Consider the following 15,487-nt stretch of genomic DNA (forward strand, 5'->3'; position numbering starts at 1 on the left):
GCGAAAATCGTTCCAGTTCGGACAATTTAGAAAAGTATTGTGGAAGAGTTGTCCTCTGAGGGAGGGTGTTTTGTTTTAAATTTTTTTTAAATTTATTTTACAGAGAGAGAGCATTAGCAGGGAGGGTCAGAGGGATGAGATGACTGGATAAAAGAGAGAGAGCAGTGGCGCTCTACCTTGTGATCCTGAGATCACCACCTGAGCCAAAACCAAGAGTCGGACACTTAACTGACCACCCTGGTATCCCAAGGATGCTTTTTAAAAGACAAAACTCAATGATTAATTAAACTCTGAGGTTCTGGGATCATTGTGTGGTCTGGATTCACTGTAGCCCAAGGTTCATGAAGGGAGCAATCAGGTAATGAGGATGGAAATATCAGATGGTATCAGGTTGTCAAGGGCATTAAGCAGTATTTGGCTGAAGCATTTAGATTTTTCAGGGTGTTCATCACCTCTGAAGACACATTGTGGAGAGAGACTGCCACGTTTCTTCCAGAAAATATTTTTTCATTCTTGGGTAAATCCTTGACTCTGGAGTCAAGGAGCAGAGTAATTTGATTTTACTGTGTGTTGAGAGGGAAATCAAGCCATGAAATGAAACAATCTAGATATAAGGCAACTGGAATAGGAGTTTGCATAGTAATCTTGTGAGAAAGATAGACTACCTGATACCCCAACTCTTAAAATAGAGTTAGATTATTAGATGTAATTTGATTAAGTCAAGGGAAGAAACCAAGAGCCATTCTCCTACAACTACTGACAACAATTAATGTTTATCAAGCTTCCTTTATGGACTGACATTGTGTTAAGCATTTATGTTAATGCAAGAGGGTAAGGAAATAAGAGTTTTATTCACTGTCTAGTAAACACACACTACCTTCCTCTTTCAGGGCCTAGACTCACCGAATCTTAGAGGGCCTTCGAAATCCATGCCAGAGGTGGTCTCCTCTGATACTTACCTGTTACTCCTGCCTTGTCAGAGTCTACCTGGAAATATCCAGCCGGAACCCACCTTAGTTCAGCTCAGGCTATACCTCTGACTATGAGGACTGGTGAGGCTTAGATCCTATTATTTTAGGACTTAGAGTTAGAATATCAAAAGTGTTTTGTGAACTACATGTCTCCAAAGAGAATAAAAATCTATTCTAGGATTTAATAAGCCTGCTTCTTGCTTCAAATTCAATGCTAATGATAAACTGAAAAAAAATTTCTAGTGACAGATAATTGGTGATAATGGTGATTACCGGCCTTTATAGTCTTTCACCCAAACAGATGGTAAAGAGCTTAAAAAATGAATGCTCTAAGGCATAATCTCTCCCCCTTCTTAAATAAAAGTCCCTCTAGGGTCAATGATAGTTTGTGCTTAATACACTGCATTATGTTACCCAAACCAAATGACAATTTCTGGGCAATTCGGTTCGTCTGTTAATTTGCTTTGCAATTAGCTCTGAATGGCTTTCTACTCTGAGTACATCACAAATGTAGGAACGCATCCATGCCTTATTTATTTTTCTTAGTCATTTATTTAACTTCTATAAACCTCTGTAGTTGACCATCAGGGGTGAGTCCTAGATCACAGTAGGCTCTGGTCACTTAGCAGCCTCTCTCAGGGGCTCACAAAGCCCCTGCCTCCATAAAGGAAGCTAGCCTCTTGCGACATCCAGGGAAAAGAGCTAGGTTTGAGATCTGTAGGTGTTCCTGGATCCCTGGAGCCTTCTAATAGGATACATTTTCTGGGTGTCTTGTTTCTTCTTCTATGTAGAGTTTTAAAGACCTAATATTAAAGAGGTATCAACGTTCAATGAGAATGTACCATATATTAAACTATGAAAAGGTTCATTGAGACTCTTTCTTACCTTCTTCTCCCTTCCTGTCCCCTGCCTCCTCTCTTGGAAAGGGTATTCGGGCCTTGTGTTACTGTCTGATTCAGTGTGGGATGCTCTATGATGTGATCTGTCTAGAGAAAAGAGAGAATGCATTCTAGTCCTAGTAAGATGAGGATATTAATTTGTGGGAAATAAAGTCAAAGTTACATTAATGGGAAGAATATAAATTTTTATTCTATATTCCCAGGCCAATGTTCAAAACTAAATGAATCTTTGTGTTGGTAGATGTTTGGTTTCGCTTCTCTGTAGAGAGGGGGTAGGTGGGGGCCAAGAAGACTCCCACTTTCCCTCCCTTCTGCCCGGCCCCAACCCCCAGTTGCTTCTCCTTATTGGGGCAGACATTCGTAGCCTGAGTTGGAACACAGTTCTTTCCTCTTTAAAGCCAGAAGACACTGGATGGCTAGGGTAGAAAGCAGAAGAGCGCCCAGGACTGACCATCTGGATTGGAATCCCATAGCCAATCAGAATGTCGTTCTATGCCTGGAGCTTCACCTTCTTCATATGTAAAATAGAGTTAATAATTCCACTGAGCAAGGGTGCCTGGGTGGCTCAGTGGTTGAGCATCTGTCTTCAGCTCAGGGCATGATCTTGGGTCCTGGGATTGAGTCCCACATCAGATTCCCTGTGGGTAGCCTGCTTCTCCCTTTGCCTATGTCTCTGCCTCTCCTCTCTTTGTCTCTCATGAGATAAAAATCTTTTAAAAAGGTAATTCCCTTGAGCATTATATTAAAATACTAAAGTGCATAGTGCCTGGCATATAGTATAAATTCCATGCACGTTGCCTCTTATCGTGATTGTTATCATTGGCACTCAGTGCCTGGGTTTATGATTTACCCGGTTATTTCTCTAGGAAGGGGTGAAAAGAACTGGGAAAAGATAAGGGAGAGGATATTAGAGGGGATGGTGTTAGAGTGAAAGCTTGTAGGTGGAAGCAAGGAGACCCAGGTATGGTACTCTCTGAAAGCTTTGAGATGCTTCCTCATGGGGTTCATCCCCCTGCCCAGGAGGTGAGACATGAAATCTTAACTGCAGTGAAGCTTAAGAGAACTGAGCATCTAGACCAGAGGTGCAATCTTTGATCCCACACCCATTCTCTACACTCCTTATTCAGTGCAGCTTTGGAATAAACACCAGTGACTTGGCATGAAAGAACTGCCTCAGAAACTACAAATTCATATGCCTTTAGGGGCCACAGATGTGTCTCGAATGTCTGAGGCAGCCAAGTGTAAGACAGCTGGGGATTGTGGTGAGTGTATGTCTCACTTAAAGACCTTCAGATTCAAATATTTAAAACAAAAATCGCCCTCTGTACCAAATGGCTCTGCATGTCTTTGGTCTTTCTGAGATTTACTTAACTCTTCAAGTAGTCCTGAGCAAGGTGGCTTTGGACAAAGGTTCATGAAGCAGCATCTGTAAGAGGGAGAGGTATGGCTCTCTTTTCTCTCCCCAGCCACTCCCTTGTTTCCCAGAGCCGTCACCAGGGCCTTCTAGGTCCAGAAGAATCGTCTTCCAGACAGTGAATACTACAAAGGGACAAAGAGAGAGGAAAAGTCTACCCCATGGGTTATGTAACAGTGCACTTTGGGAAGAATACAATTAGTATTGGCTTGGAACTGCAGGGAAAGTAATGAGCACAATGAAACTGTCAGGAAAAGCAGCACAGTGGGGAGACATGGGTGGAAAGAGGTGCGTTACCCTGATTCAGAGTCTAGGATTCTGAAATTACCAGAGCCTCCAAGCCTCACAGTTCTTATTTGTGAAACAGAATCCTACTATTACTTCATGGAGACAGACGTGTCAAATGAAGCCTTAGGAAAGCATTGCTATGTTACAATTTCCACTGCCCATTTACTTGCATATGTTCTTACTGTCTGCATATATTTCCACTGGACTTTATCATCCAATTGTTCCTTTTTCTGAAAGTTTGAGTTCAGCTCTTAATCTCCCCTTAAAAATTGTATGTTTCCTTGATATTTTCATTTGTCTTTGGCTTCCCTTGTGAGTGATAAAATATATTCCTTTTGAAAATATCCTTATGTTCCACAATTCTAATGTCAGGAGTATCCATAAATTCTGAGATTTTATTAAAAAAACCTTCCTCTGTCGATTGCAATTGGATTGAACAAAGACAATTCCCAGTCCTGGCATATCTATCCCAACTGTTGCTTGGCTACTTTGTTGATCTACAACTCACCTGCAAAAATGCATGTGTTGTCTGTTGCGGTTGCAGTTACATGCAATGCCTGGAAGAATGAGTGTTGAAAATCAGCGTCTTCTCAGGGTTTAGCAAATCCGTTTATTTATAAGCAATCCTTTATACACAATTCGCTTATGCCCATAGACACTGGGTGAGCGGGAGCAAACAGTAGCTGCTATTTTATAGGACAAATTTGAGGTTTGTTTTAAGAATATGTGAAACAAATTAGAAAAAAAGAAGCTAGCATATAAACAGATTTCTCAGTAATATTTCTAGTAAAAGTGCTAGGAGCATGTGTCCAAACCCTTTTCCAAACCTTGCTATACTTTTCTATCAGGAGGGGCCACTTCTAAGAGTTGAGAAATTGCACGAGTTGGGGTTCTCAGTTTCTCTGGGATTATGTTTCTTTGAATCTGGTATGTGTTAGAGTTCTCTGAAGAAATGGCACCAACATGTCTATATATCTATGTATCTCCTTAAAAATGTCTCTCTCTCTCTCTCTCTCTCTCTCTCTATATATATATATATATACAGATAGATTCTCAAAAGAGGACTTATTGTAAATAATAAATAAATAATAAAAGATTTTTCGAAAGAATTGGCTAATGTGGTTATGGAGGCTGACAAGTCCTAAGCTCTGTGGTCAGCAAGCTGGAGACCTAGGAGGGCTGGTGATGGAGTTCCAATCTGAAGTCTGGACCCAGAAAGAACCGATGTTTGAGTTTCAATAAAACAGTGGCCCAATTTGAAGGCAGTCAGACAGGAGAAAATCTCTTTTACTCAGGTGTCCAGATATTTAATCAAACATTCTGGGTATTTCTGTGAGGGTATTTGGGGCTGAGATTAACATTTAAATCAGTAGCCTGAGTAGAAGATGAGAAAGATTACACTTCCTAATATAAGTGGACCTCATCCAATTAGTTGAAGGCCTGATGAAACAAAAGGGCTGAGCTATCCCAGGAGGTATTTTTACAGATATTTTTTATGCATAGATACACCTATAGGTATACCCTTTTGTGTTTTACATAGATGGGATCCTATAATACCTACTGGGTTATACTTTATACTTTTCACTTAATGATATATCTTGGAGATGTACTTGTGTCTTTTTAAGGAAAGCACAATACTCTATCATTTGGTTGCACCTTGATTTAACTTAACCAGTTGAGAATTGATTAATATATTGGTTGTTTCCAGTAATGCTGCAATTAACACAATTATAAATATAAGTGTATGTACCTGTGTAAGTGTGTAAATAGGATAAATTTCTGAATAAATTCTCCATATCAGTTTTATTTGGTTGTTATTTATCTGAGAAAAATATTTGGTTGTTTAAATTTTTTTTTCGTCTGATGACAAATAAATAGGAACTTTATTATACAGGCATAATAAGTCCCAAATTTTTAAAAGATGAATTTCTGGCGAGTGAGTGATGTCAGGGAAGACAGAACTCTAAGTCTATGTGTATTGGATGGACTTCTTTATGCATTAATGATCATGTTAAGAATCAGGTGAAAGTAAAAAAAAAAAAAGAAAAAAAAAGAATCAGGTGAAAGTCCTATAGTTATATACATGATGGACTGGACCTTGCTTTTGTGCTTTCTATGAAGATAGATTTTACTGATGCAAAAAATTACATAAACAAAAATACTCTACCTACTTAAGAATAAACTTAGGATCATCTGTTTGCATACTGTGTTTTAGTTTCAAATTATTCTTAAAATATCTTTTTAAAATGAGAAAAAAAGGCATTTCTCTGAAAGCATTCTATAATTTAGGCTGAGACCCCAGCAACTACCAAAAAGCTGAAAAAGGAAAAAATCTAGTAAAACAATATAAATGACTTAACAAGTTTCCCTCCTTAAAAGGACTTGCTTTGTATGTACCTTGCTCAGTCTTGAGCAAATTTCCTTTGTTTTATTTGGAGTTTTAAATCAATCTTCCTAAAATCATAGAGAAGCTGGCCTTATTTTGGAGGGCATCTCTTGGTAAAATAAAGCTAAAACAATGACAGTGTTTCTACTCATAAATACCTTCTTCTCTTTTGTTATAATGATTCTCCACCTTTTTTTTTTTATGTCTTTACTGCAGAAAAGCGAATATAGATGAGCACGAAGAAGCTAAGACCATGCACCATCCACCGCTCAGAGACAATGGCTATTAATATCCCTCCACAACCTCCTCTTTTCAAGTTTATACAGTAACAACAGTGAAGATGGGAGCATATTACTCTGCTACTTTTTAAGGTGTTCACTTTTGTGTCATATCTATACTGTTAAAGAAATTAATTTAAAAAGTCTCTTTGCGTTTATTGCTCCATGCTATTTCTTTGGGTGGTAAAAATAATAATCAGTACAATTACAAGTTAATTCTTTGTGAAAACTCATGTTGTATAGTCCTTAGTCGTTCTTACAAAATGACCAAACTAAGTACAATTGCATTTCTTTTTGTTTGAAAATAGCTTGTGGATAGGAAATAAATATGCCACATTTGGGGTAATGATGTTATATGATTTTAGAAAAAGTTTTAATGTCATATTTTTGATCATTCATTTGCTATTGACCGTTTTTTAAACCAGTTATTCAGAATTTGTAGGAAGTAAGAAAACATTCTTCAGAAATGTGTGAAATGGTAAGAATTAGGTGAACTGGTCAAATTGTGCTGTGCCTTTACATTTTCTCCTCATACACACAAACGTGCATGTGTGCACTCATGCACACGTTTTTACTCAGATGAAATTATAAGCGCAAAAGAAGCCCTAAGTGATGGAGTAAAAAAATGATGTCACAACACATGTATCCCCAGAGGGCACTGTATAAGTAAAAGAAGATTCTAACTCTTTTCTTCATGATGTTCAACTTACGAGGAAAAAGGAGTTCTTGTTATGCGATCATGCTTATAAATACCAACTCTTTCTCCACACCTGCTTTTTATTCTTTTTTTAAAAAGATTTTATTTATTTATTTATTCATGAGAGACAGAGAGAGAGAGACAGGCAGAGACACGGGCAGAAGGAGAAGCAGGCTCCATGCAGGGAGCCTGACGTGGGACTCGATCCTGGGTCCCCAGGGTTAAGCCCTGGGCTGAAGGCCGCGCTAAACTGCTGAGCCACCTGAGCTGCCCCACACCTGCTTTTTAAAGTTATTTATTTATTTTAAAAATACGTTTAAAGTTTATTTATTTATTTCTAGTAATCTCTACACCCAACATGGGGCTCAAATCCATGACCCTAGATCCAGAGTTGTGTGCTGTTCTGAGTCAGCCAGGTGCCCCTCCACAGCTGCTTGCTTTCTTTCTCTTTCTTTCTTTCTTTCTTTCTTTCTTTCTTTCTTTCTTTCTTTCTTTCTTTCTTCTTCCTTTCTTTTTTAAAAAAGATTTTATTTATTTATTCATGAGAGACACAGAAAGAGAGAGGCACAGACATAGGCAGAGGGAGAAGCAGGCTCCATGCAGGGAGCCTGACGTGGGACTCAATCCCTGGGCTGAAAGCGGCACTAAACCGCTGAGCCACCCGGGCTGCCCAGCTGCTTTTTTTAAATTACCAATTGCTTACTAGTTATTGTTCAGAAGCCTAGTAGGGTAGCTTTGGTACTTTAGAGAGAGATTTTGAGGGAGGGGGAAATAGGAGCTACAGGATAGGAAGCATCCCTAATTTGGAAATAAAGGGACTCCTAAATAATGAAATATTTGTATACTGTAGTTTTATTATATAATTTATAAAATTAAAATATAGTTCATGTACCATAAATTGACCCCTTGAAAGTGTACAAATTCAATGGTTTCTGGTAAATTCATAGAATCATGTAGCCATCGCCATGATCTTAATTTCAAAACATTTTCATCAGTCCCCATTAGCAGTGACTCCATAGTCATCCCTACCTCCCCTCCTCCCACTTTGCAAACACTAATCTACTTTCTTTGTGGATACACTTACTCTGGACATTTCATTTAAGTGGAGTCATATCATGTAGCTTTTTGTGTCTGACTTCTTTTTTTTTTAAGATTTTGTTTATTTATTCATGAGAGACACACACAGAGAGTGAGAGAGAGACATAGGCAAAGGGAGAAGCAGGCTCCCTGCTGGGAGCTCTATGTGGGACTTGATTCCAGGACCCTGGGATCATGACCCGAGCCACAGGCAGATAGATGCTCAACCACTGAGCCACCCAGGGGCCCCTTATGTTTGACTTCTATCATTTAGTATAATGTTTTGAAGATTCATCTATGTTGTAACATGCTTCAGTATTTCCTTCCTTTATATGACCAAATAATATTCCATCATATACCTATGCTATTTTTGTTTATCCATTCATCAGTCATTGGATCTTTGAATTAGTTATTTTCACTTTTTGGCTTTTATGAATAGCTCTACTATGAATATTCATGCACAAGGTTTCATTTGTATGTGATGTTTTATACCTCTGCTGTGTTTTCAGATCTGATGTGGACCTCATAAATGCTTTATGAGATAAGGCAGGTCTTGCTATTTCAATGTCATAGGGAAGACAAAGGATCCTAGATAAAACTGCCTTATACAAGCTGGAGTCAGCATTCAAATCCAGTTCTAATTTTTTAAAAAGATTTTATTTATTTATTCATGAGAGACAGAGAGAGAGGAAGAGACATAGGCAGAGTGAGAGGCAGGCTCCTCACAGGGAGCCCCATGTGGGATTTGATTCCGTGACTCCAGGATCACACCCTGAGCCGAAGGCACATGCTCAACTGCTGAGCCACCCAGGCGTCCCAAATCTAGTTCTATTTTTAAGAATCACTGAAAGAATGTCAAAAGAAGCACACTATTCCAAAGAAAGATGAAATTTGTTGTCTGTTTTTAGTCTGATGAAGATGGGAATGTGTTTACCCCTGCCTGTTGGAAAAGCAATGCCAAGACTAATTTACAGATTCCAGAAGAAAATGTTTCCCTAACAAGTGGTCAAAATTTCTTAAAACAGAATTAAAACAAAATTATACTCAGGCTGCTGTATAGGTACAAGCAGTTTTGCAGTTTTGTCCTTTGTTATTTCGTGATTTTACTTTCAAGGAAAATTTCAAAGACAGATTGTAGCTGTTCGCAGTTCTAATGGTTCGCGGAAAGAAACAGCTCCAGATTATTTTTTCTCCTAATTGTCATGCATCTTCTCTTGGAGACATGTTTATGACTCGATTTAAATCTTAACACAGTCTATTAATATTTCAGATTTGGCATCAGACCCATGAGATAGTATTATTCATGCAAACCTTGCCAAAAGCATTCTATGAGTCAAAACTTGACTAGATTAATGCTGTCCTTTTTGATCATTTGGGTCATCAAATATTGAAGTTTTGCAAGGGACTTTACAAACAGTTTAATTCCAATTTTTTACCCAATGCACATATTCTGGTCTATGAATTCAGTTCTGCTTCCCAATCTGCCCTCTTAGGGCCAAAAGCAGCATCACTAATGATAAAGAACAGGAGCTTAACAACAAAAAATTCTGTTCAATTTTTCTTGCTTGGGTTGTTTCCATCTCCCGCTCCCCAGTATTCCTTCTGAACTTTGACTTGCTCTTGTCTTTCTCTGGCTTGCTGGGGGTTAATTTCTCTTACCTTGCATCGAAACTTGTATTCGGTTTATCGCACTCTATTGACCTTATTGGTTTAAATGACTCTGTTCTATATCAGACAATGTGTGTCTTGAGAGTTGTGAATTTTGTTCTCTTCCACATCCAGTAGAATTCCTAGCACAGCCATGCAATAAAGGTTTGTCGAATTGGATTGACTTTTTAATAGACTCTTAAGAAATCTGAGTTCTGACTTTGAGTGCGGTGTGTGAAATCACTATCTGCATTACAGTCAGAGCTAGAAGGACTGAGCTGGACCTATAAGATTTATAACACATCCTGCACACATTACCAACATTTAGGCAGTTAGTGAAGTGGATACAAAGTAGAAGTTAAGCCAGATAGAAGTAGAATCAAAATTAACATTTAGAATGACTACCCATCTCCATGCAGGTAATTGGTAGGGTAAAAGTGTGTGGGATATGTAAAAAGTTTAGATATTGGGATTAGCTCATGGTCTTTTAGTGGGACTGGATCATATTATTAGCTCATTTTGTAAGGGTCGATAGGTCTTCTTTCAACATGAAACTCTTGAGCAATCATTTTGAAGGTGGAGTCTAAAGTCCTCCGAGACTGATTGGATGTGGGTATAACAGATAAAACAGTCAAGGATGTTTCAAGACAATGTTTCTGACCTGGGCCACATGAGGATGGAGTTGCCATCAATTGAGAATGGGGGTGGTGGTGGTGGTTCTGTGGTGGAGCAGGTTTGTGAGAGATGACCAGGAATCAGTCCTATGCTCTAGGCAGGCAGTGGGCACATCTCAGTGAACAAAAGAAGCAAGATCCCAGCATCTGCCATGACATTCTCATGGAGGATAAGGGACAGAAACATGATCCATAAGAAAATTCTATAGATGTTAGAAGGGATGAGAGATAGGAGAAAGTATAAAGCAAGGAATGGGGATCAAGGGTGTTGGTGTGGGGATGGGGGAAGGTATCTGGAGGAAGAGCATTTCAAGCAGAAGAAATAGCTCAAGGGCACAAGACACACAGTGCCTGCTTGCTCCTCCTGGCAACACAGCGGCATGAAGTGTGTAGAACAGAGTAGCTCTAGGAGAGGAGGAGAAACTGATGGGCTAAGGGGCAGGGCCTGATGGATTGTTGTCCCGTAGGGCCTGATGGATTGTTGTCAGGACTTTGGTTTGTACTACTACAGTCCAAACAAGGAATCTTTAGTGGCTTTCCTACAGAGCGGTGGCATGATCTGACCTAGGGGATTGCTCTGGCTGCTGGGTTGAGAAGAGACTCTAGGAAGGTGGAATATATTCAGGTGGAAGCAGGGACACTTTTAAAGATGCTATTATAGTAACCTAGACAAGAAGATGGTGGATTCTGGATATATTTTGAGAGGACAGCCAACAGGATTTCCCTATAGATTGAATGTAGGGTATGACAGAAAAGGGAATCAGGATGACTGAAAGGTTTTTGACCCGAAGGACCGGAAGGGTGAAGTTGCCATCAGTGAAACAGGGGACTCTGGAGAAGAGGAGTTCTACAGAGGAGTTGTTTTGTATGCCAGCCTGAGATGCCTTTCAGACATCCAGGTGATGTAAACAGTATGAGAGAAGGAAAGTCCATTGGCGAGAGGCTGCAGGGGACACAGTGTCCTCAGGGAAGAGCTGAGTTACAGTTCTAGTGAGAAAAAGGAGGGACCATTCAGAGAGGCTTGTGCATGTTGGGATTGTACAAAGGATGAACTGTGCCTCACAGAGGGCAGTGTGGGAAGGTTTCAGAGAGTTGAGGGGGAATGGAAGATGGGGTCAGATAGGGGCCAAGCCAAGCCTTGGGGGGTACAGTGAGGAAGATTCCAGATGACCTGAAAGTCTGGGCCTTATTAAGATGATTGACAGGCACAAGTATATGGGACATAATGAGATTTGTCCTGGCGGATTCAAGGCAGTGGTGCTGAGGCTTTGAATGTCAGGGGCTGGCCAAAGGCGGGTATCCAGGGCTTTCTTTTGACCCTGTTAGAGGTGATCAAAGCAAGATGCTTTCCTCTGACCTGGCTGATGTGTTTAAGAGCCTCTGGGGAAGATAGAAGTTGCCCTGGCAGGTGCCCTCTATTGAGTCCTGTTTATGTAGGTAGAAGGCATGGGATATTTGAGATGGTATTACATTTAAAGCACTAGGCTAAGCAATGTGGGGCACAGAGAAGTCATGTGGGTGTTGCCCTTAAACTATTTGTGATGATTATATTAAAATTGAAATAATAGTTTCATCATAGTCTAGCATAGTAGCAGTCTGTGTCACTCTCATATATCTCGGAAGAATCCCTCGGAGAGGGCATTTTGTCCCGTGATAGTCTTCAAAATGGCTAGTGTTCTTATGAGAACATTATTTTTATTTTAATTTTTAAAAAACTATTTGTTTATTCATGAGAGACACAGAGAGAGGCAGAGACATAGGCAGAGGGAGAAGCAGGCTCCCTGTGGGGAGCCTGATGTGGGACTTGATCCCAGGACCCCGGGATCATGCCTTGAGCCAAAGGCAGACACTCAACCACTGAGCCACTCAGGTGCCCCAGAACATTATTTTTAAAGGCACTAATTGGCAGTCAGAAAATTCAAGTTCAAGTTTTTTTTTTTTTTTAAAGATTTTATTTATTTATTTATTTATTTATTTATTTATTTATTTATTTATTTGACAGAGAGAGCATAAACAGGGGGAGTAGTGGAGGAAGAGAGAGAGAGAGAAGCAGCTCCCCACTGAGCAGGGAGCCTGATGTGGGGCTCTATCTTAAAACCCTGGCATCATGACCTGAGCCAAAGAAAGACACTTAACCGACTGAGCCACCAAGGTGTCCCTCAAGTTGAAGTTTCCCTTTTTAGTTTACTAATTGTGAATTTCATGCTCTTTATATATTCACTTTTAATATCTGTTGGTAGTGGCATAATGAAATCTTCCTCACAGACAAATGAAAAATAAAATATAATAATTGCATGTAAAGAAGTGTTACAAAGAACCCAAAGGTACATGGACATATAAAGTGTTATTATCATGGTGAGAAATGTTTAATGTTTTTCTGTATATTTAATCTGTGAGCGCCAGGAGAGCCTCGAAAGCACACTTTATTTTTTTATTTTTTTAATTTTTTTAAAAGATTTTATTTATTTACCCATGAGAGACACAGAGAGAGAGGCAGAGACATAGGCAGAGGGAGAAGCAGGCTCCATGCAAGGAGCCTGATGTGGGACTTGATCCCAAGTCTCCAGGATCATGCCCTGGCTGAAAGCGGCACTAAACCGCTGAGCCACCAGAGCTGCCTGAAAACACACTTTAAAATACTCAGCAGACCCTGCGCCCCATCCAGGAGCTTGAGGAACCAGCAATGGTACTTTGAAAATGGTGATCTCTTCTTGGATTTAATAGAATAAAGAAAAAGAAAAAAATATTCAAAATAGAATTGTCATCATTTGCTTTATTTAGCAATGTAGACTATACAGTGAGACAATTTTAATATTTTTGTATACATTAGAAATTACTGTGATGTATTTTCTTCTCAAAGGAAAATGATAAACATTACAAGATTTTATTCTTAATGTATTTTAGTTAAGCACTTCTGATATAAAAAGGTTGGTTCTTTTTTTTTTTTAAAATTTTAACATTTTGTTGTTCCCCTTTATATACTGCTCTTCTTCCCTAATGTTAAATGATAGGATTTGGTCATTAAATAAATGATCACCTGCAGTCACTACTCCAAACGGATGGTGGATGTGGCAGTGAGCACCCAGGGGTTCTATTCTGTTTTTTAGTACAGGAACTTATTTGGCTGCTCAGAATGAAGGGCAAGCGAGGCTACAGATGGTGGGTAGGATGGGATCTGACTATAATCCCCAGTTAATCCCCGTATGGGCCAGCAATCAAACACAATTTTCTCAAAGTCAGTTCTGGAATATTCTCCCTGTTACCAGTCTCTCCCAGTTTTGAATCTATTATAATTTAAGCACAGAATGGTATCCTTTACATTTGAGATAAAAATACTGATAGGTGAAGAACCCAAAGCCACAACTAATTCAAGATGAGCAGATATACAGAGTTAGAATTAACCATATAGGTGATGGGCCCCTGTTCTACAGTTGAGCCCCCCAAATATGCTGCTTTTCTCACTTGTGGCTCTTTTCAACAGAGGATAGAAAAAAGTGGTTTCACTTAACATTTCTATTCCGCCTGCTGCACAAAGTGCCATGATGCATAGGTTCCTGGGGCTGGAACCAGTCGTTCTCCTTTTCTTTATTTTATTGAAGTATAGTTGACATACAAGATTATATTAGTTTCAGGTGTACAACAGAGTGATTTGACTATTCTATGCATTACACAATGCTCCCCACAGTAAGTGTAGTTACCATCTGGAACCACTCTTGAGAGATTGTCTACTCTATCTGCATCCACTCTTTAGGGCCTTGTTTCAGTTGAATTATCCTTAAGCCATGCCAGATGAAGGCAACTGAGCTCTAATTTTAAATACATTTTCACTGGGAAAAATGTTTATGACTTAGTATATAGCTACAGAAACAAGCATATTTTGAGAAACTTTCCAATGCCTATATTCTATTTCTCATGTTCTCCTTTAGGTTAAATTAGCAGGAAATAAGGGAAGGGATGCTGCAAATATAAGGGCAAAGAAAAAGGATAAAGTGTCCAATAACCCCAAGTGTCTTAACTAAGAAGCAGAGGCACAGTTAAATATGCCATGAAGTGTCACTCTCACCATTGAGAAAAAATGGTACAAACCATGGATCATCTAATGGGATGAGCTGTTTGTAGAAGCTTATCAAACTGGGGCGCCTGCATGGCTGAGTCGGTTACATGTTTGATTCTTGATTTGGGCTCAGATCATGATCTCAGGGTTGTGAACTTGAGCATGAATCAGGCTCCACACTGAGCATGGAGCCTGCTTAAGATTCTCTTTCTTTTTCTCTCGTCCTCTATAACAAATTAGAAAACTTATCAAACAATCTTGTTTACAAGTAAAGTACAAGGAAATCCAGCTCAAATTGGCTTACTGACAAAGAAATTCATTGACTCCCATTAACTGGAAGCCAAGACATATGACATATTTTGTGGTCTTAATCCATTGACTTTTGCTTCATTTCCTTTCTTAGCTCTGGATCTCCCCATGGGTCAGTGGCACCATCGGGCCGGTAGTGAACTGGATGCAGAAGTGCCAGACATACGATCCACGAAGAACATCACCATTGGATGACAATAAAATGCTTCCAGAAGCTCATTCTGAAGAGCGTGGGGATATCTATTCTCATGATTCATAGGCAAGAATTTTCATTTGCCTTATCACTGACAAGAGGAATGGATTTACCCTCCAGCCGGAGCTCTGTTTGGAAGGCCTAAGCTCTATTTGGAAGGCATGCTAGATAGACAATTGCCAATGTCCACCAACTCAATTTTTATCTGTTGAATTTTGCTGAGGGTGAGTACCATATTTTACCCATTCTTTATTTCTGGCATCTATTATAGTGGCTAGTAAATAGTAGCAGTTCAATAGATGCCATTGAATAAGTAAATCAAATTAGTACCTAGAAGGTACTATTTTTGTCTGGTAGTTAAAAAAATAAAGTCTAAATAATCCCTGGTTTTCTGAAATTAAAAGCTAAGGTTTTTGTAGGAACATTCCATTTGGAGGGGACAGAGGAAGACACAATCATAAACCAGGACTCAAATTGCATAGGATTTTATAGTAGACCAGATGTCAACCATTTGAATGACATTTAGCTGTAAACAGACGTTAAGTGTTACATTTTCTTTTAATGAACGGTTTGTGTCCTGAATCAAATTAGCTTCTGAAT

The 15,487-nt window shown here is 39.3% G+C and overlaps 1 long non-coding RNA gene across 23 annotated transcripts in view; it reads left to right on the forward strand.

Moving 5' to 3' along the window:
- The window catches only part of LOC140616082 (uncharacterized), a 63,961-nt gene that overhangs the window by 25,676 nt on the left and 22,798 nt on the right, over positions 1–15,487 (forward strand). For 15 of the 23 annotated variants that reach the window (XR_012016591.1, XR_012016596.1, XR_012016601.1 and 12 more), the window contains 3 exons: positions 891–1,052; positions 6,175–6,329; positions 14,789–15,111. This is a non-coding gene — a long non-coding RNA (uncharacterized lncRNA). The remainder of the gene's footprint in view (positions 1–890; positions 1,053–6,174; positions 6,330–14,788; positions 15,112–15,487) is intronic. The other 8 variants (XR_012016606.1, XR_012016609.1, XR_012016592.1 and 5 more) reach the window with 1 other exon arrangement.

The sequence above is a fragment of the Canis lupus genome, chromosome 24 (assembly GCF_048164855.1).
Source record: "Canis lupus baileyi chromosome 24, mCanLup2.hap1, whole genome shotgun sequence".
Taxonomy (NCBI): Eukaryota; Metazoa; Chordata; class Mammalia; order Carnivora; family Canidae; genus Canis; species Canis lupus.